General features: G+C 46.5%; 1 protein-coding gene and 2 long non-coding RNA genes across 3 annotated transcripts in view; 2 read left to right on the plus strand and 1 right to left on the minus strand.

The window, feature by feature from the left end:
* Positions 1 to 24,729, minus strand: part of LOC144098873 (uncharacterized) — a 240,719-nt gene that overhangs the window by 119,456 nt on the left and 96,534 nt on the right. The gene's annotated exons all lie outside the window — the stretch shown is intronic.
* LOC144098867 (uncharacterized) lies at positions 14,731 to 15,688 on the plus strand. The gene is made up of 3 exons (XR_013307259.1): positions 14,731 to 14,804; positions 14,901 to 15,046; positions 15,259 to 15,688. It is a non-coding gene; the product is annotated as an uncharacterized LOC144098867 (long non-coding RNA).
* The window catches only part of LOC144115387 (uncharacterized), a 37,752-nt gene continuing 34,407 nt past the window's right edge, over positions 21,385 to 24,729 (plus strand). Inside the window, exon 1 of the mRNA XM_077649759.1 lies at positions 21,385 to 21,404. The gene's annotated coding sequence lies outside the window, so the exon portion shown is untranslated. The remainder of the gene's footprint in view (positions 21,405 to 24,729) is intronic.

Here is a 24,729-nt window from a genome sequence, read left to right on the forward strand (position 1 = left end):
CGGCGGCGTGGTTGTTTTTTCTGCTGCTTTATAAGTAATTTTCTTTAAGCGATTTATTAATCTAAGTAATATTATCCCACTGATAAGCACAACACATTAAAAAAAAATAACGTTCCCCTATGCACCTTGGTTTCGGTGACTGTTGGCTCCCTTCATAAGTTTGTCAAACGGGCCCCTCATTTACTTTACCTTGTCTGCTAATAGCTTAACGAGGGTCTCGGTTCTGGCAGTCTTGATACCAAAAGTTGCTTAAGAGGGCTCTCGCACAGTTTCCGCCCTCGCCGTTAGATGACGTTCCACGTCACGCTCGCGGTATTACAGGACGTGCTACGTCCGCCGCTATGGACGAGGGTGGCACTGGTGAACACTCTCAAGGTTCGCGTACACCAAATAAACATAAATACCCACGAGAGCAGCAGATTGGACAGCCGTCGCCGTAGTTCAGTTGGTAAGAGCACCGGACGCGATATTCGGAGGCCGTGGGTTCGGATCCCACCGACGGCGTGGTTGTTTTTTCTGCTGCTTTAAAGTAATTTTCTTTAAGCGATTTATTAATCTAAGTAATATTATCCCACTGATAAGCACAACACATTAAAAAAATAAAAACATAACGTTCCCCTATGCACCTTAGTTTCGGTGACTGTTGGCTCCCTTCATATATATATATATATATATATATATATATATATATATATATATATATATATATATATATATATATATATATATATATATATATATATATATACTCAAACTCACTATACCTCATACTCACAATGGTGAGTGTGAATATATATATATATATATATTCACACTCACACGAAAGCAGCAGATTGGACAGCCGTCGCTGTAGCTCAGTTGGTAGAGCACGGGACGCCATATTCGGAGGAGGTCGTGGGTTCGGGTCCCATATATATATATATATATATATGGTAAAAAATGTATCAGAGCCTGTAGAGATACAGCGGGGCTTAGGCAGGGATGTCCTCTGTCTCCTTTGTTGTTCATGCTGTATCTGCAAGGGTTGGAGACCAAGCTAGAGAGGAGCGGACTAGGCTTCAACCTTTCTTTTTTCAAGCAAGGAGAATGGATTAAACAGTCATTACCGGGACTAATATACGCCGAAGATATAGTGCTAATGGCTGACAACATGGAAGATTTACAGAAGTTGATAGACATATGTGGTAGAGAGGGAGATAGATTAGGTTCAAAGTTTAGTAAGGAAAAATCTGCAGTCATGATATTTAATGATGAGGGCGGCGAGCATAGAATACAGGAGTTCACGCTCGAAGTAGTGGATGAGTACAAGTATTTTGAGGAGTGGATAAATAATGGTGCTGAGTATCTGACAGAGCATGAAAAATATGTAATGAATAAACCTAGTAGGAATGCAGATGTCATGAAATATAGGGCACTGTGGAATTACAATAGGTATAAAGTGGTAAGAGGGATATGGAAAGGGGTGATGGTTCCTAGCCTTTTTTTTTTAGGTAATGCGGTCCTGCAGTGCATGAGACCAGATGTTCAAGCAAGGTTAGAAATTAAACAACGTGGCGTAGGGAGGCTAGCTTTGAGAGCACATGGCAATACACCAAAATCAGGGGTACGGGGTGATATGGGATGGGCGTCGTTCGAGAGCGGAGAAGTTAGCAGTAAGATAGCATTTTAGGAGCGATTGAGAAAAATGGGGGAAAAGCAGTGGGCTAGGAAAGTTTTCAGATACCTGTACATAAGGAATGTTGACACGAAATGGAGAAAGCGAACTAGAAAATTGACAAGCAAATATCCGGGCAGCAGTAGGGGGGCAAATCCGCAATTATCGTTTAAGAAAAAGGTTAAAGGAACAGAGAGAGCTCTGTGGAAAACAGGGATGCTGACGAAATCAGCACTGGGAACATACAGGATTTTTAAGCAGGAAATTGCCAAAGAAAATATCTATGATAATTGTAGGGGAAGCTCTTTGTTGCTTGAGGCCAGGACGGGAGTTTTGTGGACTAAGACATATAGAGTCAGGTACCACGAGATAGACACGTTTTGCGTTGCGTGCGGAGAGGAGGAGGAAACGGCTGACAACTTGATACTTTTCTGTAAAGGGCTTGACCCTACAGTGGAAAGCAGTGGGGCTGATTTATCCAAGGCATTGGTGTTTAAGGACAGTGATGGGAAAGTAGATTTTAAGCGGGTAGAAGTAACCAAGCGAAGGCTATCTGATTGGTGGCTAAAATCAAGACAAGAGTAAAATTTCATAAGTCATGACTAGGCCACCGTCCGATTCAAAGGGTTCAGCCGTATCCATCCATCCATGCATCCAACCATCGGGCGTCTCTCATTGGTTCGTGGCACGTGCAAACCGCCGAAAATGCCTCCTCGACCCATCCTCCGCGCGGCAGACCAACCCGCCTCCGCGGCAGGTTTCGCGGCACGCGTTTCGCCTGCGGCGGCGTGCCGCGCGCGTTTCGCCGCTGCAGTGTGTCCGTGGCGTACACTGCCCAAAGCAGCCGCGCGGCGTTGCTGGCTTCAACAAAGGGTCATGTTTTGGCGAGCGGCGCGGCGGGCGGCAACCTCTGTGTAGAAAGCTACGTTTTGCGATGTGCGGTTGTTTCGTTTTCTTGTTACGGCATTATATCAGGTGCAGTGTCCATGTATGCAAATGTCTTTGTTGTGAAACGAGCGCGTGCTGTGAATGACGCCCTCACCTTGTTGCGTGACGGGCTGCAGCTCCGGCTACATGGGCAACCGGAAGGTATCAACTTTTGCGTTTCGCGTCTGGCGCCGAACTGCGCGAGAAGTGGAGATGCCCCACCCCCGAAAATAAACTGGTGGCTACCCCTTTGATTCGCCGTGCGTGCGCGTTCGTGAGGAACATTTCGATACCACGCCTGTTTCGCTGCGACGTGAGCTGCCCAAGCTGAAGCCTGACGCGCCTGACGCTGTTCCGAGGGTATTCGAGGGGCTTCCACGATACTTAACCAAGAACAAACCGCATTTCCGGCTATCAGCAAGCGACGCCGTATCGCATAGGATGCCTGCACAGCAGCGGACGCTCCGGATATCTCGTGCATGAGCTACCCGGCCACCGACAACGCTACACGCAGCAAATGATGGTGAGCCTCAATGTCAACACAGATCGTTCCCTGGTGCCATTATGTCAGAGCTTGAAATACTAAATAAAGACACTGGCTGGAATGACACCTTTTATTTGTTTGTTTGTTTTAGATTGTGTCCAAAGTTCGGACACAGCCTGTCAAACCGCGCAAAGCCCACCCGCAATCCCGGGCTACATAAACTAAAATTGCAGATTTGCAAGACGAAGTATCTGCTCCACGAGTGTCTTCAGAAGCTTGGTAAAGTCTCAGAACGTGCAAACTGAGCAGCTGTGCGTGCGAAATGTCCAGCTAGTGCAGGCAAACAGTCGAGCCCAGCTCCTATGCGTAGACACTTGCCTTTATGCTTTCTGTAGTTTATATGACCATAGTGTTCATTCTGCTAAGGCATTCGCTTTCTCATTTTGCGCATATGTATACCGCTGAAGACGGTGACGGTTAAGTTGCGAAAATGTTTGACATGTTAAAGCAGGCCACGATACAGTGCTGTTGTAAAGAATAGAACGGCATTATTCGATGGGAATCGTGGTAGTTAGCGGCTCTGCGCCGTAGCGTTGTCACTTTACGAATAACGGCACCCTGCTGTATCATGTATGTAAGCCGAGTGCGACGCGTGCTCGCGTTCTCTGTCTGCGGCACGCATGCTCGGAACTTGCGTGCCCTTTCCCCTGGCGGGTACAAAACGAGCACGAATAAACGCCACGTCGGCGTATTTGTGCGGAACTGGTCGCGACTCTAACACTGCCGACGCAACTAACGATGCACCTGCTGGCAGGATGGTAAAGCTATCCCGGCGAAATACACCATTTATAAGCTAAAAAGTGAAAATACCCTCTTCGGCGCAACTTTCGTCTGCTAAGTCGAATACACTGTGCTTCCGGAAGAGAAACGCCGTAATGCCGCTCATAGCAACAGCCAGCACGACGTTTTCACGCGCTCTTCCGCTGCAGTCGCAGACGCTTAGCCATGCCATGCTTAAGCCATCCAATAAAATCCCATGCCAACTAGAGCTTAGCTTAGCGCAGTATAACGCAGCCTACTGTTAAACCTAAAGTCGTGTCCACTGAACCCGGTGAGCCACCCAAGCGGAGCACGAATCCAATGAGCGCTTCTAGATGATGTCAGGACGGCGCGAAAAGAACAAGGACAAAAGGGGCACACGAACACAACAGGACAGGCGCCAACTTGCAACTGAGGTTTATTCGCCCAAACCCTTACATTTTATGAAGCACCTGAGCCGTATCGCTGAAGCCGATCACACAAGAATAAGAGATTGTAAGCAACAATCAGAATTCAGGAAGTAGGTGCTACTTCTAACAGACCGGAAGATACATTCATGCATTCAGCACTACACTCCTGATTAAAGCGAACTTTTTTTTTACTAGGTCCCAAGATTATCCAAGCGCAAAACCAACAGGAAAGCAATTCATCCTCACAACAAAGACGCGCGCTTGGCCAAGGCAAACAGATCGCAATTTCAAAATTCCTGCTTTAACACATCGTGTGAAAATGAATGAATGACCAACAAGAAACTCGGAAAAAAATGGTGGACATGAAAACTTGAAAGCTTCGAGAAATCCTCTCAGCGTCAAAGAACTAAAAGTATTGGATTCTACACAATTCTCATTTGGCTGTTAAAACGCATCCAGGAACAACAAACTATGCAGAGAAAACTTCAACACATTAAAACCTAAAGACACCCTTCGAGAAAAGCCACCTCAGCGTCACTGATTGAAATGGACGGTATACTAACGCATGCGCTTCCTGCTTTCTTAATAAAATATGCCTCTACTACTTCTCGCTCAAACCTGTCTTTTCCGCTTGTCAAAAAAAAAAATTGTTTTGTTTAGTTCCGGACGACACTCTTTACAGGTTTTGCAGTGGTCTGCAAGGAAGCTTCCATGTTGGTTGCGCACATTCTGCAAGTGCTCACTGGCACGTACATTGAAACACCGACGTACCAGTTTGCCCTATGTAAACGAGACCACAGCTTAGAGGAATTTGATACACAAATTGTGACCTGCATTTGGTTAACTGTTTTTGATGTTTAATAGGGCAATCCGGTCGTTTCTTCTCTGGTTTGGTCATGGTACAGATCTTTGACATCTTTGATGGGGCCGAAAACACAACTTGCACTTGATGTTTGCTTGCGACTTTTTTTATGCCGTGGGAAACTTTGTGAATGTAAGGAACGACAGGGACAGATTTCTTTCGTGCTTCCGGAAATCTCTTATCATGAGGCCGCTTCAACTTCTGGATTAACATTTCGGAGACAGCCGAAATCAAAAGGGGCGGGTAACCGGCTTCTTGCAACCTCTGAATTTGGTCGCCAAAGCTCACCGACATCATGTGATGGCACGACTTTCCCAAGGCATTCTGAAAGAAATTAGCGATTATTGCTCTTTTGACGAGTTTGGAATGAACGCTGTCAGACGGTAACAGCCCTTTCTTTGATCTGGGATTGTACGCCCAGCATAGGTGATCCTTCATAAATACCAATTTTATGTCTAAAAATTGAAGTTCGCGATTCACTGGTAACTCCCACGCAAATGTGAGGCCCTGGCTGTTATTGGTGAAGACGGATAACACACTTGCTACTATGTGGCAGACAGATTTGAAATGAAAGAAATAAGTTTAATTCCGTCATGGCACGTCTGCAGAGTATGAGCTGGGCAGAAGTTCGGAATAAAATGCAATAACGTTTTTGTTTACTACCTCTACAAACATCTGAATCGAATTTCAACTGCAACGAAATTGTGACAAAATTCCAATCTGTTTTGCTAACTAGTACTGTTGTGAAAAAAAAGCGTTTAAAAACCTCTGTAGCAGCTGGCACCAGGCGATGTGCCGCACGTTTAGGCAACTTGCTGGATATGATGTAGGTATGGGCAGTCGAGAGCCTTCCTCAAGCCGGGCTATTGCAAGTGAATGGATAGGGTTGATGTAAAGGGAAAGGCTGGAAGCTAAAGTGCAGTTTGGCAGTCCTAGGCTTGGCACTCTGGTAAAGTTTTTTCCGGATTTTAAGCACAATTTCAATGCAGAAACGCTGTGTAGCCATCGGGGACACGAATGCACACGTGGAATGCATTTCTCAAGTGCGGTAAACAGCCAGCGTTGGGCTGTACATGGAGATCTGTTTTCTTTCTTTCACGTGTCGTTCTGGTAGGGCCTTTGCCCGGTTTTGCCAGAAAAATCGAAAATGAATCTAAAATCTGCATAGTGTGAGGTGATTCCAGACAAAAGAGTTTTGACAAAAGCTGTACTAGTAGCTCCATCTCTCGTCAGTGACAGAGGGACAAGAGCAGGTGCCGTGCAACAAAAAGTGGCCCTTGTTGCTGCCGTTAGTTCACAGTGCTGTAAATTCATAAAATCAGCATTCATGTCGCTCACAGTGCAGGCTTGTAGTGTGTGCCCGCTCACTGCGATTTCTCAGCTGCAGCAACCTGCCGAAAATCTCGAACTGTGACACCGAACGTTCCCGTTTATGTGCCTTTTCCGGCACTTTGTTATAATAATGATAACTTGTTTATTTCAATCAATAATGGGGGGAGACTTCGGGAAAAGTCGCTTGAGAAAGAAGCGACTTGACTCAGGCCTACAGCCTCATTTGCAAAGCAGGCGGCAGTAGTACAACATATTGAGAATACAAAATATATAGAGTAGGACACTTTCACACAGAGTAATCACAGAAGTTACGTAAAAAAGGGAGGTCAGAAATGATGGCACTCTTTATATTGTAACCAATGATTGGTGAAATGTTCGCCTATTGTTTGCACAACAGTCGTTTGTACATCAATATCGGATTTATGCAATGAATTTCAAAGTGTTGGCAGTGTGTATGATATTTTTTGTATAGAATGCCTGAGTAGTGACCACCTTCCACTGTTCCGTGTAATAAGTGGAGTATGAATGTGCGTTTTTATGGCGATCCAATTATTCATGAAAAAACTTCAAATTTTCTTTTACCTCCCGCTTGAAGGTGAGACTACCTTATAATTGTAATGAATAAAATCTTATTATGTTTGCTTTCAAGCATTAGGACTGATTTATGATATTTATATGGTCATTAAATAGTTCTTGAACACGTTTTTTGTAGTATGTGTATTCTTTCGAAATTTGTATGTGTCGTGCCCCACAGCAACAGACTACAGTAGAATCACAGTGATACGAACATGGTTGATACGAAATTCGCGATGATACGAATTTGAGAAATTCCCCGGCCAGAGTGCATTGTGTACGATGAGCGGAATTTCGGGTGTTCCGAACTCTCTCCCTCGCTTCTACGGATCATACGAACGCGCGAGCCGCGACCGCACCCTCGAGCACTAAGCGCTGCCCGACGTCGCGATCGCTAATTCCTTGTTACGCACCGCGCAGTGAGCCGTGGTGCGCAGCCCGCACATCGCCAAAGTCGCAATGGCTAATCGCGACTGTTTCAAGACTCTTTTTTCTTCCTCCAGTCGCAAATGCACGACTCGTCGACGTCATGCTGTCTCGCAGCAGCTCTGTTGCCAATTTCTTCGGCAGTGGCTATAATTCTTAGCTTCTCTTTCCATGTGAAACACGGCCGCCAAGTCGCACTTGACTCCAAAACAAAGCAGGCAAACAGTGAAAACTGGGGTGTAGTACACGAAACAGCGCCTGACACTAGGCTCAACAACGCTGGCTGAAGAAAACGTGGCCAACGGCGTGGGGAAGAATAAACAGACCATAGAGCTCTTTGGTGTACCCTAGAGGGAAAGCTGGCGGCTTTTCATATCATCCACCATTGACGCCCGAGGCATGCTGGGAAGACAGCAAACTGGATTGACGTCTAGTGGCTTATTGACTGTGCTCTGGATTGGATTTTTTTTTGTTTGGTTTCGCTTTCACGACTGTAGTTTTCACTGGTGTTTTGTGACCTTTGTGGTTGTGTACTGCAGCTACTTTTGCAGTTCATTTGAGATACGAAGCATCGAAGGCGATTGACTCGAAGTGAGCTGAGCATATAGTGTCTGGTGCCTGCTAGGCCTAAAGTCCGTTTGCCCCCTCACTGGGAGCCATTTACTCAGCAAGCTGGGTTTTCCTCAGCGGGAACCTGTGCTACCTGTGCACTGAAATGTGAGAGAAGGAAAGAAGGCATTTTGTGAACTGAGAATGCAACAGTCCGCTAATGTGACCACTCTGCAGATTTCTCGTAGGAGTCTCGGAGACACTTTAAAAGCGCAAAATTAAGTACTTCGATAAGCGCAACTTATGTTAACCGTACTCGCCAAGGATTGCGTTTGATTCATTTCGAAGACTGTCGGTGGCCGCGCATTGCCTTCAGGAACGACTTCCACTTCATGCATTAATTCGCGCAAATACGCGCATGTTGCACTTGTCAGCATGGACACGGCCGCCACTTACTTGTGGTAAGAGAGGTTTGGCTTCCTGATTAGTATTTTTCTTGGCAAAATCTGTAACCGCAGTGCCAGGGCATGCCGAGAGCCGGCACTTAGTGCGCGCAAACTAATTTCTTGTGCGTCTTAAGGGGCCGACAAGACACCAAGGTCGTAGTATGCCTTTAGGCGCTGGATATGGACAAGTCTCACGGCCACGACGTCTGAGATCGGGTGACGACGTGAGGGGCGCAACAATATAGTTGACCGGAGATGTTTGCTCCAAGATGCGATAAGGCCCTTGATATTTAGCGAGCAGTTTCCGGGAGAGGCCCGGAGTGCGGGAAGGTATCCAAAGCCATACAAGAGAGCCGGGTGAGAAATGCTGTGGAGGGTGATCTTCATCGTGGTGGGTTTTTTGAAAGGACTGGGCAGCTGCCGTGAGCGACCGGGTGATCTGGCGGCAATCTTCGGCGTGCCTGGCGGCTTCGGAAACGGTGGTGCACTCAGATCTGTCAGGGGGTAGGGGAGAACAGTATCAATGGGACCGGAGGGATGTCGGCCATAAAGGAGTTTTTTCTAGAAAGGAGAAAATCCTGTTGTAGACTGCGTAGCAGTATTGTACACGAACGTAATATACGGGAGAATAAGATCCCAGTTCATGTGGTTCGAACCAACGTACATAGCCAGCATGTCCCCCAGAGTGCGATTAAATCGCTCAGTGAGGCCGTTGGTCTGAGGGTGGTAAGCGGTGCAAGTCCGATGGATGACGTTGCACTCATGGAGCAGAGCTTTGATGGCATCAGATAGGAAGACGCGGCCTCTATCGCTGAGGAGTTCACTACGGCCACCGTGTCGAAGGATGAACCGACGCAGAATAAAGGATGCCACATCCTGTGCCGTGGAAGCAGGGAGCGCGGCGGTTTCAGCATACCTCGTGAGGTGATCGACGGCAACAACGACCCATCGTTTACCAGAAGCAATATACGGGAGGGGCCCTTATAAATCAATGCCAACGCGGTCGAAAGGGCGAGGCGGACAAGATAGCGGCTGCAACTCGCCATCAGTACGGTTAGTGGGTGTATTGCGGCGTTGGCAGTCGAGGCACGAGCGGACGTATTTCAAAACGAAATTGTACATGCCACGCCAGTAGTGGCGGAGGCGCGTGCAAGTCTTAAAAAGGCCCGCGTGACCGCATTGTAAGTCATCGTGAAAACATGAGCAGATATGGGTCCGGAGGTGGCGAGGAATGACGAGGAGCCATTTTCGTTCATCACAATGATAATTACGGCGATAAAGCAGGTTATCTCTGATCTCAAAATGTGAAGCTTGACGGCGCAGCGCGCGGGATAGTGTAACCGCCGATGGGTCGGAGAGAAAGTCGAGAAGAGCACGAATCCAGGGATCCTTGCACTGTTCACAAGGCACGTCACTGATGGTGGGAGACGGTGCAGGGGCTTCGAGTTCTCAGAGGCTGTCAAGTTCGGCGAGGAGGAGGGAGGGAGACAAGGCGTCGGCGTCCTGATACTTGCGGCCAGACCGGTAGACGACTCGGATGTTATATTCTTGAAGACGCAGCGCCCATCGCGCCATGCGGCCGGAAGGATCTTTCAGTGAAGAAAGCCAACAAAGGGCGTGATGATCCGTAACGACGTCGAAAGGACGGCCGTACACGTAAGGGTGAAACTTGCCTAAGGCCCACACAATGGCAAGGCACTCTTTTTCAGTCACAGAGCAGTGAGACTCAGCCTTGGTAAGTGTGCGGCTGAGGCAACGACATATTCGTCGGACCCATATTTGCGCTATAGGCGAGTACTGCACCAAGACCAATACCACTGGCATCCGTGTGAACTTCAGTCGGGGTCGCCAGGTCGAAATGGCGCAAGATGGGTGGTGTCATGAGGAGACGACGCAAGGTGTTGTAGGCATCGTCGCATGCGGGTGACCAAGCCGGAAAATCGACATTGGTGCCCAGCAACTGAGTCAAAAAGGCAGCGATTAAGGCAAAGTTTCGAATGAAACGCCTAAAATAACAGCAGAGCCCTAGGAAGCTGCGAAGTTCCTTAGTGGTGGAAGGTTTGGGAAACTCAGTCACGGCACGAAGTTTCGCGGGCTCAGGGCGTACACCGTCTTTCGACACAACGTGACCTAAAATTATCAGTTCACAGGCAGCAAGGGTGCATTTTTTTTTAAGTTCAGCTGCAGGCCTGCGTTTGTGAGGCATGTCAAGACGTGCTTCAGGCGACATACATGCGTTTGAAAGTCGACCGAAAAGATATCTATATCGTCCAGGTAGCACAGGCACGTCTTCCACTTGAGGCCACGCAAAAAGGTACGCATCATTCACTCGAAAGTAGCAGGAGCGTTACAGAGGCCGAAAGGCATGACGGTAAACTCGTAGAGGCCGTCAGGGGTCACAAACGCGGTTTTGGTACGATCTGCAGCTGCCATTGGGACCTGCCAATAACCAGAGCGGAAATCAAGGGAAGAAAAGGGCTCCGCGCCTTGTAGACAGTCCAGAGCGTCATCAATACGGGGCAGAGGGTAGACAACTTTGCGTCTGATCTTTTTAATGCGGCGGTAATTGACGCAAAATCGAACGGAGCCATCCTTCTTCTTGGCGAGGACAACCGGGGAGTCAGGGGCTGGTGGAAGGCTGAATAATGCCGCTCTGAAGCATGGTGTCTACCTCTTCTTCAATAACTCGTCGTTCAGTGGCGGAAACACGATATGTGCGCTGTCGCAGAGGGGAACGGACGTGAAGATGACACTGGCATCGCGAACACAGTCACAGGAGATAGGCACAATCACGGAAGAGCACGCAGGAATATCGGTATTGTCGGCGACAAAAGCTTTGGCAGAAACAGGGACACCACAAATTTCAGTCTCTGGCACGGGATTCGGCAACGTAGAGAGCGCTACTTGAGCCTGAGCACAGTCGATGACAGCGTCAGGGAGCGATAGGAAGTCCCAGCCCAAGATGATCGAATGCGAACATGACGGCAGAACGATGAACTCGGCCAAATATAAAATGTCTTATATGAATACTCGAGCAGTACACGCTGCTAACGGCTGGATGAGATGCGCACTTTCAGTTCGTAATGACAGGCCAGAAAGGGGAGTCTTCACTTTCCTCAAAGAGCGGCAAAGCGCTGCATCCATGACAGAAACCGCAGCGCCGGTGTCCACAAGCATACGCTCTACAAAAACTTCAGTTAAATTAGCGGCAGAGAAGCGAGGCCTTTCAAATTTCGACGACTGCGCAGTTCTTGCGTCAGGAACTGCGGCACCTAGTTTTCCTCTTGAGTGGTCGAGGGACGCCGTCGCATCGGGGAGATGGAGCGCCGACGTGGAGAAGGCGAACGGCGTCCAGAGAAGGCGATGCGCTCAGGAGACAGAGAACGGCTTAGGGGTGGCTGAGCAGGAGGTGAGTACTGACGCTGGGACCAGTAACCGGAAACTGCAGGAGGTGGTCGTGAGACGTTCATGCGTCGACGGCAAAGCCGTGTCACATGACCTGGCAAGCCCCAGGAGGTTCGCAAGTGAGCAGGCAGTGGAATAAAAGCAGTGGGCTTTCGGACGGGACCATGAGGCGGAGCATAAGTAGGTGGGCGAGGTCGCGCAACAGCGTCCGCATATGTCATTGGGGCAGCGAGAGGTGTGGGCTGAGGAGCTTGTGAGAGAGCCTCAGCGACCTGTTCTTGAATGATGTGCCGCAGATTCGGAGTCATTTATGGTGATGGCTCTTGATGGCGTGAAATAAGCGAGAGCTGTCGAGCAACTTCTTCACGGATAAAGCTCTTGATATGCGGCAGGAGCGATGACTGGTCTCTTGCATCGTTCAGGCCAGCAAGCGAGTCGACGTTCGTGGTGTGTTCGCGTGTCGGAGCCCTCTGCTTGCGTAGTTCGTGGAAGCTCTGACATAGGGTGACGACTTCCGTGACGGTGCGCAGGTCTCGCGCCAGCAACATCTGAAAGGTGTCGTCATCAGTGCCCTTGAGAGTATGCCTGATCTTGTCGGCTTCGGACATCTGTGCGTTCACCCTCCTGCACAGATCGACGACATCCTCGATGCAACTCGTGAAGTTTTCTCCTACCTGCTGCGACCGCGCACGCGAGCGCTGCTGTTTTCTGAAAGCCGGACGGCCGAATACCTCTGAGAAGTTTGCTTTGAAAACAGACCATGATGTAATGTCCGCTTCGTGGTTCCGATACGGATTCGCCACGCCCGTCAGATAGAAAATCATTGTTCAGTGTCGTTCCCGCGTCCCACTTGTTGTACGCGCTCTCCCGCTCATACGATGTGAGCCAATCCTCAACATCATGGTCGTCCGTGCCGCTGAAGATAGCGGTGTCTTGCTGGCGGAGAAAACCAGCACAGACGACGGCGGCCGGGCTCACTTGTACGGCTTGGTGGTTGGCATCCGAAGGCATCGCGGTAGGGGGTAGCGTTCGGCTGCGGATTTACAGGACGAGAGGATGTTACCCGGCACCTGCACCAAATGTAAGGTGGGGTTTATTCGCAGAAGTTTCTTGACGGGAGCATAGCCAACAGCAGTCTGAGGGCAGCTAGTCCAGCGTGCACCAGGCGAAGGCCATGCGGCTCGCGCGTATGCCCGTCTTCTTTTTTACACTGGAATCATCAGTTTACGTTATGTATTTCGGTTGTCTATGGGTATTTACTAGATAATTTATGTGTCAAGAAAGGGGAATTGATCAAGAGTATACTGCCTTGAGGTACACCTCTACTGATGTCTTTTAAATGAGGGGCTAAGGCCGCCGCGCTGGCTCAGTGGCTATTGTGCTCAGCTGCTGACTCGAAAGACGCGCGTTCGATCCCGGCTACTGCGGTCGAATTTCGATGGAGGCGAAATTCTAGAGGCCCGTGTGCTGTGCGATGTCAGTGCACGTTAAAGAACCCCAGGTGGTCGAAATTTCCGAAGCCCTTCACTACGGCGTCCCTCATAGCCCGAATCGCTTTGGGACATTAAACCCCCATAAAACATAAATGAGGGACAATTGTCCATGTGGACATATTGATAGCGATTATCAAGGTATGATTTCGTGAGGTTTAGACAGTGCCCCCGATTGCCATAAATTTTAAGCTTTTCAAGTAATCCAGGATGATACTTGCAATCGAAGCTTCAATGAAATCAGCATAAACGCCAAGCACAATATTCTTGGTTTTAAACTGTGGTAGGATGAACTCTTTCTGTTGAAGTAGTGCTAATTCCGTAGATTGCCGTTTCCTAAATCTGTATTGAGCAGTAGAAATTAGATTGTGCTTATAAAAAAAATTGACATTTGCATATGTATGTTTGCCCCGCCGCGGTGGCTCAGTGGTTAGGGCGCTCGACTACTGATCCGGAGTTTCTGGGTTCGAACCCGACCGCGGCAGCTGCGTTTTTATGGAGGAAAAACGCTAAGGCGCCCGTGTGCTGTGCGATGTCAGTGCACGTTAAAGATCCCCAGGTGGTCGAAATTATTCCGGAGCCCTCCACTACGGCACATCTCTTCCTTTCTTCTTTCACTCCCTCCTTTACCCTTCCCTTACGGCGCGGTTCAGGTGTCCAACGATATATGAGACAGATACTGCGCCATTTCCTTTCCCACAAAACCAATTATTATTATTATATGTATGTTTCTCTAACCCTTTGGTTAGCACTGGTAATATGGAAATTGGTTTGCTATTTTTTATATCGCTTAAATTACCTTTCTCAACTTTTTCTTGTGGGGAAAATGACCGTTGTTTTGTAGGTTTCAGTAGCTTTTTTTTTCTGTGAAGAAGTATTGCATTTAAGATTTAATGCGATACATGATATCAAAGCCAAACAAATGTGCTTTTTAGGCATGTAAACTTCAATAATGAATTGCGCGTTGCAACAGAAAGTTTTCTTTGCCAGAAACAAGACCTTGTGCAAAAATTGAATAAAACTTGCAAATACATGCTTGTATTTGAAAAGAAAAAATGTTAAGAATTTTCTGAAATATGCAAAATGTTTATTATTTTATTGGCCACTATCTATGAAGAAAATCAAACATCTATCTTGTATAGTACTGTTGATACAAAATATCAACTGGAAACCCCATAGTTGAGCATCGGAGCATGGCCGACTGTGTTCCAAGCTGGTTCCTAACGAAAGGTAGTGACGGCTGTATTCACTAACAACCCTCCACTCGACGCTGCGCCTCCACTCCTGGGAGTGGAGGAGAACGCTCATCCTCGGCCCGAGGAGCAGTCGCGAACACACCTCGGAGATTCCTCCATCGCGCTAAGGCACAGCCCCAAAACCAGCGTGAGCGGTGTACAGGTTGAGAGAAAAAAAAAAGAAAACCGAAGGTGAGCTATGCCGAAACTCCGTCTCGATAGCTGTCGCGCGATCCTGTCGTACTCATTGGTGTGCAGTGCATTTACTTTATTTTTGGTGATACAGAGGCTGACCCTGTCTTCTCTTACGACCATATTTTTCCGTCCCCATCCCAAACATATGCCCTCAAATATCGTAAATGGTCTTCTTGCTCCACTGGCGCTACTGTCCCGGCGCTGGCATCCATGCTTGGCTGGGACAGGCTGTGTCAACGGTGAGCTTAAAGGAGACTGCTGAAGGTTAGATCTTCTGGAGCTCCGTCTCGATTGTTGTCATGCGGTCCTGCGGCGCTTGCTCGCATGCGGTGCATTTACAGCTCGGCAAGATCGAACGCAGCTGCCGAGCGAAGCTAGCAGATTTCACATTTTCGTAGACTTCATACCGACCTTAAGGTCTAAATTTTTTTCTTTTGCTTCTCTCTGGCAGGTTGCAGTGCCGTGAAAGCGATGTCACCTTGCTGATTCGAACAAGGTGGCGAGCTGACCCAACACTAAGTGCAAGTTGAGGCAAGAAGATGAACAAATGCATCAAAAAGAATGACTTTCCTTTGCTTAGCCTCATTCTCTTTGTGCAGTCAAGAGAGGCACCGAGCACGAGTACAATTGCCCAGTTTAAAGTGCTGATGCCCTGCACACAGGAGTGAAGTGAAAACACTGTCCTCACCACCTGAAGCCTGCACACACACATGAGAACAGACTCCCTGTTGAGGAGGATACCACAAGGTTGTGGCGACTTTCTAGCAATCTTTTAAACCCAACAAAGAGTACTGCATACTAACATCTGTAATGTGTGGCAACAAAAATGCTGCAGCACCATTGTTAGTGTACTAAAAAAGCTGCAAGAAAAACTTCCCAAATATTCAGCTTGCAGTTCATAAGCGAACTGCTTTCAGCCCGGACTCCTCTCATCGACAGGCAGCTCTGACAAGAGCTGCTTATTCACATACGCACATCACTTCGCATATACAACACACACACTGAGTATGTGTTTCTTAAATTAAAAATGTCTTAACAGACACATACATTATGAATGTATGTGGACAATACAGGCACATATTGAAATTATGGGGTGAAACATACCAGTGCAAAGCAGGCAATGAGGCATTCTTAGTTCCTTGAGCTTTCTGCATGAATATGTTTTACCATGACCATTTTGCAACTTCATTCACAAACAGGCTTTCCTTGTTTCATAAGCATGAAGTTATGTGGTTTAAAGTCCCACAGCGACTCAGGGTATGAGGGCCGGCGTAGTGAAGGACTCCAGTTATTTCAAGCACCTGGGATTCTTTAACATACACTAACGTCGCACTGTGCAAGGACTTCTAGCATTTCACTTCCATCAAAATGTGACCTATGCGGCCAGTATGGAACCTGTGTCTTTAGGGTCAGCAACCGAGCACCATAGCCACTGCGCCACCACGGTGGCCTGAAGTTATGCGTAACGTGCATATGCCCAATGTGAAGGTGGCGTAAGACAAGTTTAATAAAGCATTCTTTAGTGCCGACATAACTTTGATTCGCTGAGAATCTGCTTTACCAGGTGTAGCTTATTGTTGATAGCATTATATGAGGTGGTCTACTATTTCTTTTCTAGCTTACTATCCACCAGCTTCAAGCAATGTATGTGGAATATTTACTTTTTCTAGTTTCTCGTATGTTCATAAAGCACTCCCGTCAACTCTTTTGTTACTGCATATGCTGACATGGCTCCGGACCCAGCACAATTTTATTGCATGTCGAGTGTTTGGGCTGTTACTGTATTATGCATGATATCTTCTAATAACAACTGTACTGCATTTTTTGGAGTGAACTACTTTCAGCATGTTTAGTGAGTAAATGTAGATTATGCTGCTCTCAATGTTTTCACCTAGAGTTGTTCGATGTGCTTTAAAACTATCTGCAGACTGGCATTTTCATACTGAGTCTGCAAGAAAAATCCATGCCACTACCATAGCCGTGCCATACTGCTGCCATATTCTGCCCATCAAACTTGGTGACTGCTGCAACGTCCTGTATCTTGTCAATACCAGTCCCTTGTGCAACACGCTAAAATGGAGTCTAAAGAAAATAAGGTCAAGTCTCTTGTCGTTGCTGTGGTTTTATTAAAAAACAAAGCAGAAGCAAAATATGTATGACTGCAGCAACAATTGATATCTACTATGTTAAGTTCTGGCTGAGCTGTGGCCAGCGGAAATAAAGGAAATAGTGAAGAAGATAATAAAGGAAATAGGGAAGAAGATTGGAAGATTTGCAGAAAAACAGATAGCAGGGATATCGAGAGGGTAGCGCCAGAAAACACTGCCGCTACCTTTCTAAGGCCAAAAAGGATTTTTTTTCCGTTTGATTCGGCCCAGTCAAAAACTGTTATGAGGGCTATTGCTACCTTTTCCATGGAGTCAGCACTCCTCAAGTCGTGCTCTCACATGATATGGGCAAGCTTCCAGGGTGAGGTGAATAGACTGCGTAAAGCAGGGTTCCCTAACCATGTCTTGGCTGCCGTGACCGAGGCACTGCTGCAGAAACTTGAGTAGGGCAAAGAGGCAATGCCGGAAAGATTTCGGCAAAGCCAAACCAGTGGTGATACCATATATTCACAAGGTGTCCCACAATCTAAAATGAGTTGGCAACAAGTACGGAGTTCCTATGGTCTTCTCCGCCCCCTGCAAATTGGTCAAGATGTGCCTCAAGCTTAGCAGTGGTGCTAAAGAAACATTCAGCTGTGGAAAAAAACACTCGAAGCCCTACATAAGGTGTGCCACAGGAGTACTCTACGAGATCCCCCTTGCATGTGGCGAGGTGTACGTCGGCCAGACTGGACGCTGCATAAACGAGCGTGCTGGGGAACACAAAAGGTCGTTAGGGAACGCATCATATTCTTTCGAAAACCTACCTGTCCATTGCCGCTCTTGCATTGATAAAAATGGGAAAAACTGAACCACAATTTGGGGAGATCAATTCTAGCTGGAAGTAAAGATAGATTAGCTCACGAACTGGCTGAAGCCTTCTTTATCAAAGAGAGAGGTGACAAGTGCATAAGTAGCACTTCTATCTCCCTGCGAGCAAGTGAACATAGATTGTTTAAAAATACTCAATAATGAGTAGTTTCAGTCTGTGTGGTGTTATTGATTTTTTTTTGCCATATGGGAAATGTGCATGCGTTCACCTTCTTCGGGCTATATATATGCTACATGTGGCCTTCAATAAACACAGTTGGAGTCAACGCCCGTCCTGCCCATCTTTCTGTGGGGTGTTAAATTCAGTGCTGTTTTTGCCTTTTGTTAGGCAATGCTCCACCAACTAGCCCCGGAAGACTAATAAACTGCACATCTCCAACCAAAAACTTTAATTTTAACCTGTTTCGAAGCCGGCTCGGCTCCTTCATCAGGGGCGACTGAAGGCAGTAGCTAGCGTCTTTTAAGTATGGAGGGGAGGAGGGGGTCAAAGGAACGAAAGCTGCGATGTGAAAGGCGTGGGGGAGGAGGGAGGGCGGTTAAGGATGTTAGTCACGTCGCACTGTGGGGAGGCGGTCAATGGCGACTTTTTTTCGTTGACTGCCTCCCAGACAGGCAAATCTGTCAAAATGTTTAGTTTGTAAGCCCAGGAAGATGTACTCTTAAATTAAACCTGTAACCTGGTTTGTCCAGCAGAATGGTTTTGCTGCTGCATTACCACAGAGGCCCATTCACATTTGTTGAAGTTTCATTCAATGAGATGAATGAAATGAACATGGCAAGGAACTCATGCCTGAGAAGGTGAACATAGAAGAGCAAAAGTAGTAAAAGGAGAGTACTTAACTTGATGTCCATATAGCAATGACTGTATACCGAAGCTACTCGCACCACTACGAAGTAGTGTATTACAGTGCTGAGCACAAAGCTTGAAACTGTGAAGCACTCTACGTTACGCTGCTTTGGTGTGTAAAAATCGAATCTTACTTTTAATTAATATTGCTCAGGAATCCTTTCAAATACCTATACCATAAATATTCTTAAACTTTTAGCTGCTTTATGAAAACAGAAAGTTAAGCGACTTCAATAGTTCTTTCAGAACTGACTTGAGAGTTGCAAGGTGCATTGACAAACACATGAAATGGGTGCATTCAGGATTAAATATTAGGTCAATGTTGTGTTCATAGGCAGCCTGCAGTGCCCAGGCAGCACTGCAATCTGCCTGTTTCACATGGCTGCTCTGCACATTCGCATCTCACCTCCTTGAGCTTCACAGGTTGAAAACAAACCTCCAGCTTCTGCTGTACTAGTGCAGTTCACGTTATTCGCAGGGACAAGCAACGCACGGTGGTTCTTTTCACTTCACAGGTGCAGTTGGCACCTTGTAGAATTTGGTGATGCCCGTGTCACCAATGTGCGTTTGTTTTCAAACAATTTTTCTGGGTGGCAGACGAGTTTTCACGCCTTCCCTGTAAGATAATGCCTCCTGTGAAAAAAATATATATATTGTTCAAATGTGCATCTAAAAACTGCTGCTGTCAGCTGCTTTGGCAGTGACAAATGCAACACCACAGCAGGAATGATTATGAAAGTGTACATTTGGCTGATAACATCCCTTGCCTAGGTGCCCCCATCGTACCCCACTTAGCTGACACACATCATATGTGGCTTCGACAGGGCACACATGCTTATGCCTATAAAAGCAGGCAGGTGGCATGGAAAAGCACCATGGTTGCAACTATAAAATGCATGCTCTCTTGCTAGGCTGTGTTGCAGCACCGCAATCGACGCAGCAGACTTCATCACAGGTTGCCTATAAGGAATTGATATATAATGTAACTTCCTAGCTCTTAAGTGAACTCTGAACACACCCCTTAGCAGACCCTACACTACCTGCAACTCACACCTGGAGATGTCAGTCCTCCTGTTATGGCATTTGTCACCAGCTGTTCATGCTGTTAAGAGCCAAACTTTTTTTATTTTGAGCTCGCATTGCTCAAATATTGCACTGTTTGGTGCGTTTACTATAACTTGTGCTTGTACTGAAAGATGGGATAGCTACAGCTTTTTAGATGACAGCTTGTATGAGTACCCCATATGCCCTTTAACAAGAAAAGTTTTTGCTATCAGTACATTTTATAGTTTCGTTACGAAATGTCAATAATGTTCTCGAGGAATGAGCACTTGAAGAGAATCCAGTGCGTGTTAACTTGCTTGAAGTAAGGCTGGTACACTAACATTTATTTGGTCGAACGCGTAGTGTGCCAGTGTTAGAAAAACAACAATAGGAAGGGGCATATGTAATAGGCCTCATTTTGACTTGTTTACTGAAAGGCAAAAATGTCAAGTAGCATACAGGATTATAAATTGGGTATAAACAACCAGAACAGGCTTACATTGCATACTGTGTGCCCACAGCACAGCAAAAATGCGACTCAGCCAAAGAGTACGTTCTTCTGTACAAGGTAACCAAAGCATCTTGCGGTTCTTCGGCAGTTTGAAGTCGGCACAAATATCTCACTACAATGCACATGCTAGGCACTTGAGTACGTCCTGACAATCTAGCAAGGCCAAAATTTGTTCCACCTCGACAACGGTCCATCAAATTTCATCTTATTTGGCGTCACAGCTTTTCACCACATGACGGTAGTGACTTGCGGTGGATACCCAATGAGGGATAATGAGAAGGCACAAAATACCAGAAGTGGAGCACACAACAGGTTTGCTACTGGAGTAAGAAAAAAATAAAGCAATGAGAGACCAGCAGCGGCGGACTGTGCCGCTGAAATCACAAGGCCTTCCGAGATGCACAAAATCCATGCGATGAAGTGCCTGCAGAACGAATGCATTTTCGGAGGTTGATTTCACACATTAAGAGGGAACGCCTCGTCATATTACAAAGGTAAACTAGACCACAACTGCTAAAAATCACTGCTGAAAAGCTGTAAAGATGCAGGCAAGCAATCTGCAGCAAAACTTTAAGGAAACGCGTTTTCCGCCCTGGACGCGGCCATCTTCCTAGCCAACAACACCAACAAGGCAACCAACAAAACAAGTTCTGCCAAATTTAGCGAAATAATTAAGAGGCAGTTTTGAATCAACAATTTTGCAAAAAATGCACGCAAAGTAGTGCCTCATTTTGTAAAATGAGTATAAAAAAAAATAAAATACTTTACAAAACTGCAGCGCCAGTTTTTTATCGATCTCGAAATTGGCAGGGCAGCAGCATCGTGATTGCCACGAAGTCAGATTGGCTACTGCTTGACATATAGAAACTCGGTGCTGCGTGAAGTTGTCTAAATTAATTCGATTCCGTCTATTTTTTCAAAGGTATTCAATATGTAAGTTAATGAAACGCTTACGCATACCACGCTTTGACCCTCGGCAACTGGAATCAGCGAGTCGAGCTACGTAGGCTCGATGTGCCCCACACAGCGCTGTTCAAAGAATACCGTCACCGCAAGAGGCGGCCAGAACGAAGCGTAGTTCTTCGCTTCGAACGATATGTGAGTGTCATCGCCGGAACGCCGCGACAGCTTTCATAAACCTCAAACCGCAGTTCATGACCAACTTGGGTGCACTCGTCCGGTGACAACGCTGCGGCAATAACCCAACCAGCGAAAAGGTAAGCTATCAGAAAGCCCAAAACATTAGCCTGTGGAAATCTAAAGTATTAAATTTCCTGCGAACTGGGAAGCGTCTCTTACAACGTTAAAAACTTAAATATACGGTGTCTCTTCAACAATGGGTGCCAACTAAGTGTGACAGTCATAACTTGCACGTCAGATCTAAGATGTCGAAGCACTAGCTGTGACAATCGTTTGGTCGCGGATGGGATGGAAACGAAAGAATGCAAGCACTGGCCTTAAATGAATGAATTAAGAGCTTGAGTTGTTCGGCTCCCATACAGGAGCTTTGTTCACAATGATACAGCGACACTGGGCACAAGCGTGCGGAAGGGCGCCGTTGCTTGCTACTGTGAATGTGCTAAAAAAAATTATGTCAGTTTTCTTTTCATGCTGTCGTAGCTTTGGCTTCAAAAGGGAGCAGGTGATCGGTCTCCACGGTGCATACGAACACGGCTTTTAAAGGCCTGCTGCCTCTCAGTGCTTTCCTGTCGACAATTTTGTTCATTACATCCTTCATAGCAACTCCAATTCACAGGGAATAAATTTTAGGCAACCGCAACTACACAAAGGCAGTGTGCTGCTTTAAAAGTATGCACCTGTCGAAGAAACAGTGGTAATTTCTTGTGACTGACATTGCCAGAAAAAAAAGCTTATTCCTTTAGTTTCATGCGTTTCACGGCAACCTTATCGTGTCGCAGTTGTTTGGTACGGATGTTTTACACTTGCAGTCCATTCTCATCTCAATCAAAAACCCGTCTCTTTGTTCCCATCGCAATTACAAAAATGTGAAGTGAATGGCAATAATTTTACATTTACATTTTCATTCCTTACAAGGAATGAGCAAAATGCCTGCATAACCTACTAATGTGGTTTTGAGAACTGGCATGGGGTCACTCGATCATAAGGTGCCATACATATCTGGTACTAGTCAAAAAAGCAATATTATGATTGTTAATATTCTGCCCCATGAAACTTGAAATATTCTTCAGCAGCCATTCGGAACAATAAGATATATTGCCTCCTCTATTACCACTTGCTTGACCAATATACGCTGCTGATAGACTAGCAGTTGCTGTGCCTGGCATAACGCCAGCATGCTCTAAATAAAATTCAGTGCTCCTTGGGAACACGCCGCAAAAAAATAAAAGAAAAGCGATTTGATACACATCTCTATGGCAATTTAGCTCAAGCCTATAATGTTGACCAACTGACCTTTAAGTAGTTTATTACCTCTGATAGTGATTTACTGCTGCTTATCTATCCGCTAAATTTCTCACAAAAGGTATTCCCTGTTCAGATGTACTCTTTAGCAGCAGCACTATCACTGCCTCGTCCGCCATGCCATACTGCCGCTGCACCTCCTGTAGAAGGTGCAACGACCGAATACTGTACTTTGACATCACATTCATTGATCACCTGTTGAAGCTGAAAATGAAATAGTGTGAAAGCAGAAATAGGATTGTAAATTATTCAGCAGTTGTATGCAAATACCACATGGCGATTCATGTATATTATTGTCTTATGTATTATTACAAAGAAGAAAACATGCAAACAGGATTTGGTGTCTATAGTCATTGAACTTCTGCACAGGCGTAATTGATGGCTCATTGCCCTAAAAGCATAGGTGTAAGCCAGCGACTTGCTGTACATGAGGCGCAGTCACGTGCTACTTGATGGGAGGGCTACTCTCCAATTGTGCAAGGCATGTTTGCTTTTCTTGTGACTTGTCGTGTTAGCTTTCATGTCTTGTGCATATTGCATATGCAATTTTCTCAATGGGGGAGGGGGGGGGGGGGGATGAGCCAACAACTTATCTTTTTGGGAGACCAGCTGGGTGGTGCTTTAAGGGGCCCTGAAATGATTTCAGTGGTCATATTCTAGTGCAGCAGATCTGCAGAGGTGGTCTTTGTGGGTATTCGAGTCAAATTTGAAAGCTCTGCGTGGACCTTACAATTTAGAAATCATTTTAAAAAAATCACTACTCGCAGTAGCTTGCAAACCGATTAGGGTGACATATCAACCCGCGCATGTCCCCTACCCCTATTTATTACATAAGTGGGCAGTCTGGGCTAGCCGGTTTGCCCACACTGTGAATGATTGTTTCAAGGTGAGTGACCCTTTGTTGGCACTGCATGATTCTGCCATTTGCACTCGCAAGCACACTCACACTGATGCAGCAGTCCACAGTCACTTTGCAGCTGGGACGTTGTCCTCCACACTGCAGCACAGCGAGTGACTGCGCTTGGCCTTCTTTGATGGCCTGCCTGGGGGGACACGTTTTGAACCTTTGTTCAGGCCAGGTCGTCTCCTTGAGATGCTTGTTGGCTGCACACTTATCTTGCCTCGGCACCTTGAAACCCTGCAGACTGCAGCTGACATGTTATCATTGCCGTGACAAAGCTTTGCTTGCTTGGAAGGCTTTTCAGTTTTTTTGCCAGTCTGGCTGTATGCTTCATGCATGTCGGGTCATTTCCAACTTCAGCCTTCAGGTGTTGAAAGGCTTCGATGAGGGCTTCGAAAGGGTCCTCCTCTGGTTCCTAAAGCAAACACACACACACACAAAAAAAACAATTCTTTGCTTAAATGCTCCTGTTGGCCTACCGATGGGCTGCTTGTCTCAATCTGTTCTATGCGAAGAGAAAACTGAGCTCTATGAACCTGATGCTCCTCAAAGGTACAGCACGGCAGGCTTCGTTAAACTTCCTCCCATTGAAAATGAGCCGAGTTCTTTGATGCACATGTGGCTAAAATGTAAGAAGGAAAAGTGAGGAGAAGCACCATGTATCCCAGATGTATTGTGAAAAAAGTGGCAGAACTAACATATTATTCATAAGCCTACTTTACGCTTCAGAATCATGGTTGCTAAGAGGCAGCACGCCAGTCGGCATGTGCCGGCTGTTGCTGCTGTGGGCAACAGAGAGGCATGATTCAGTAAAACGAGCTCTTGGGCATGTTGGTTACTTGTCTTAGGCACAGTAGCAGCGCAAAAACACACACAAAAGAAGAACTAGACACGCAGCATCTGTGCGTGTCTCTCGGTGTCTAGTTCTTCTTTTGTGTGTGTTTTTTTGCGCTGATACTGTGCCTAAGAGAGGAATGAGAGGAGGATGATGCATCATGCATATGGGGGGAGGGCATTGTCTGATCGTGGGGCGGCTCCTCTGCTCTCCTCTATATTTAAATTTACTTCCTCCATGGTCTAAAATATGCATGAACCGTTGTTAGGTCTTCTTGTTGGGGGAAAATTGCATAATTAAGCATTTCTGCAGAATTCTTGTTAGGAACGACAATTTCGTTTTTTGTTATTACAGACACCAATCA

The sequence above is a fragment of the Amblyomma americanum genome, chromosome 1, assembly GCF_052857255.1.
Source record: "Amblyomma americanum isolate KBUSLIRL-KWMA chromosome 1, ASM5285725v1, whole genome shotgun sequence".
NCBI lineage: Eukaryota > Metazoa > Arthropoda > Arachnida > Ixodida > Ixodidae > Amblyomma > Amblyomma americanum.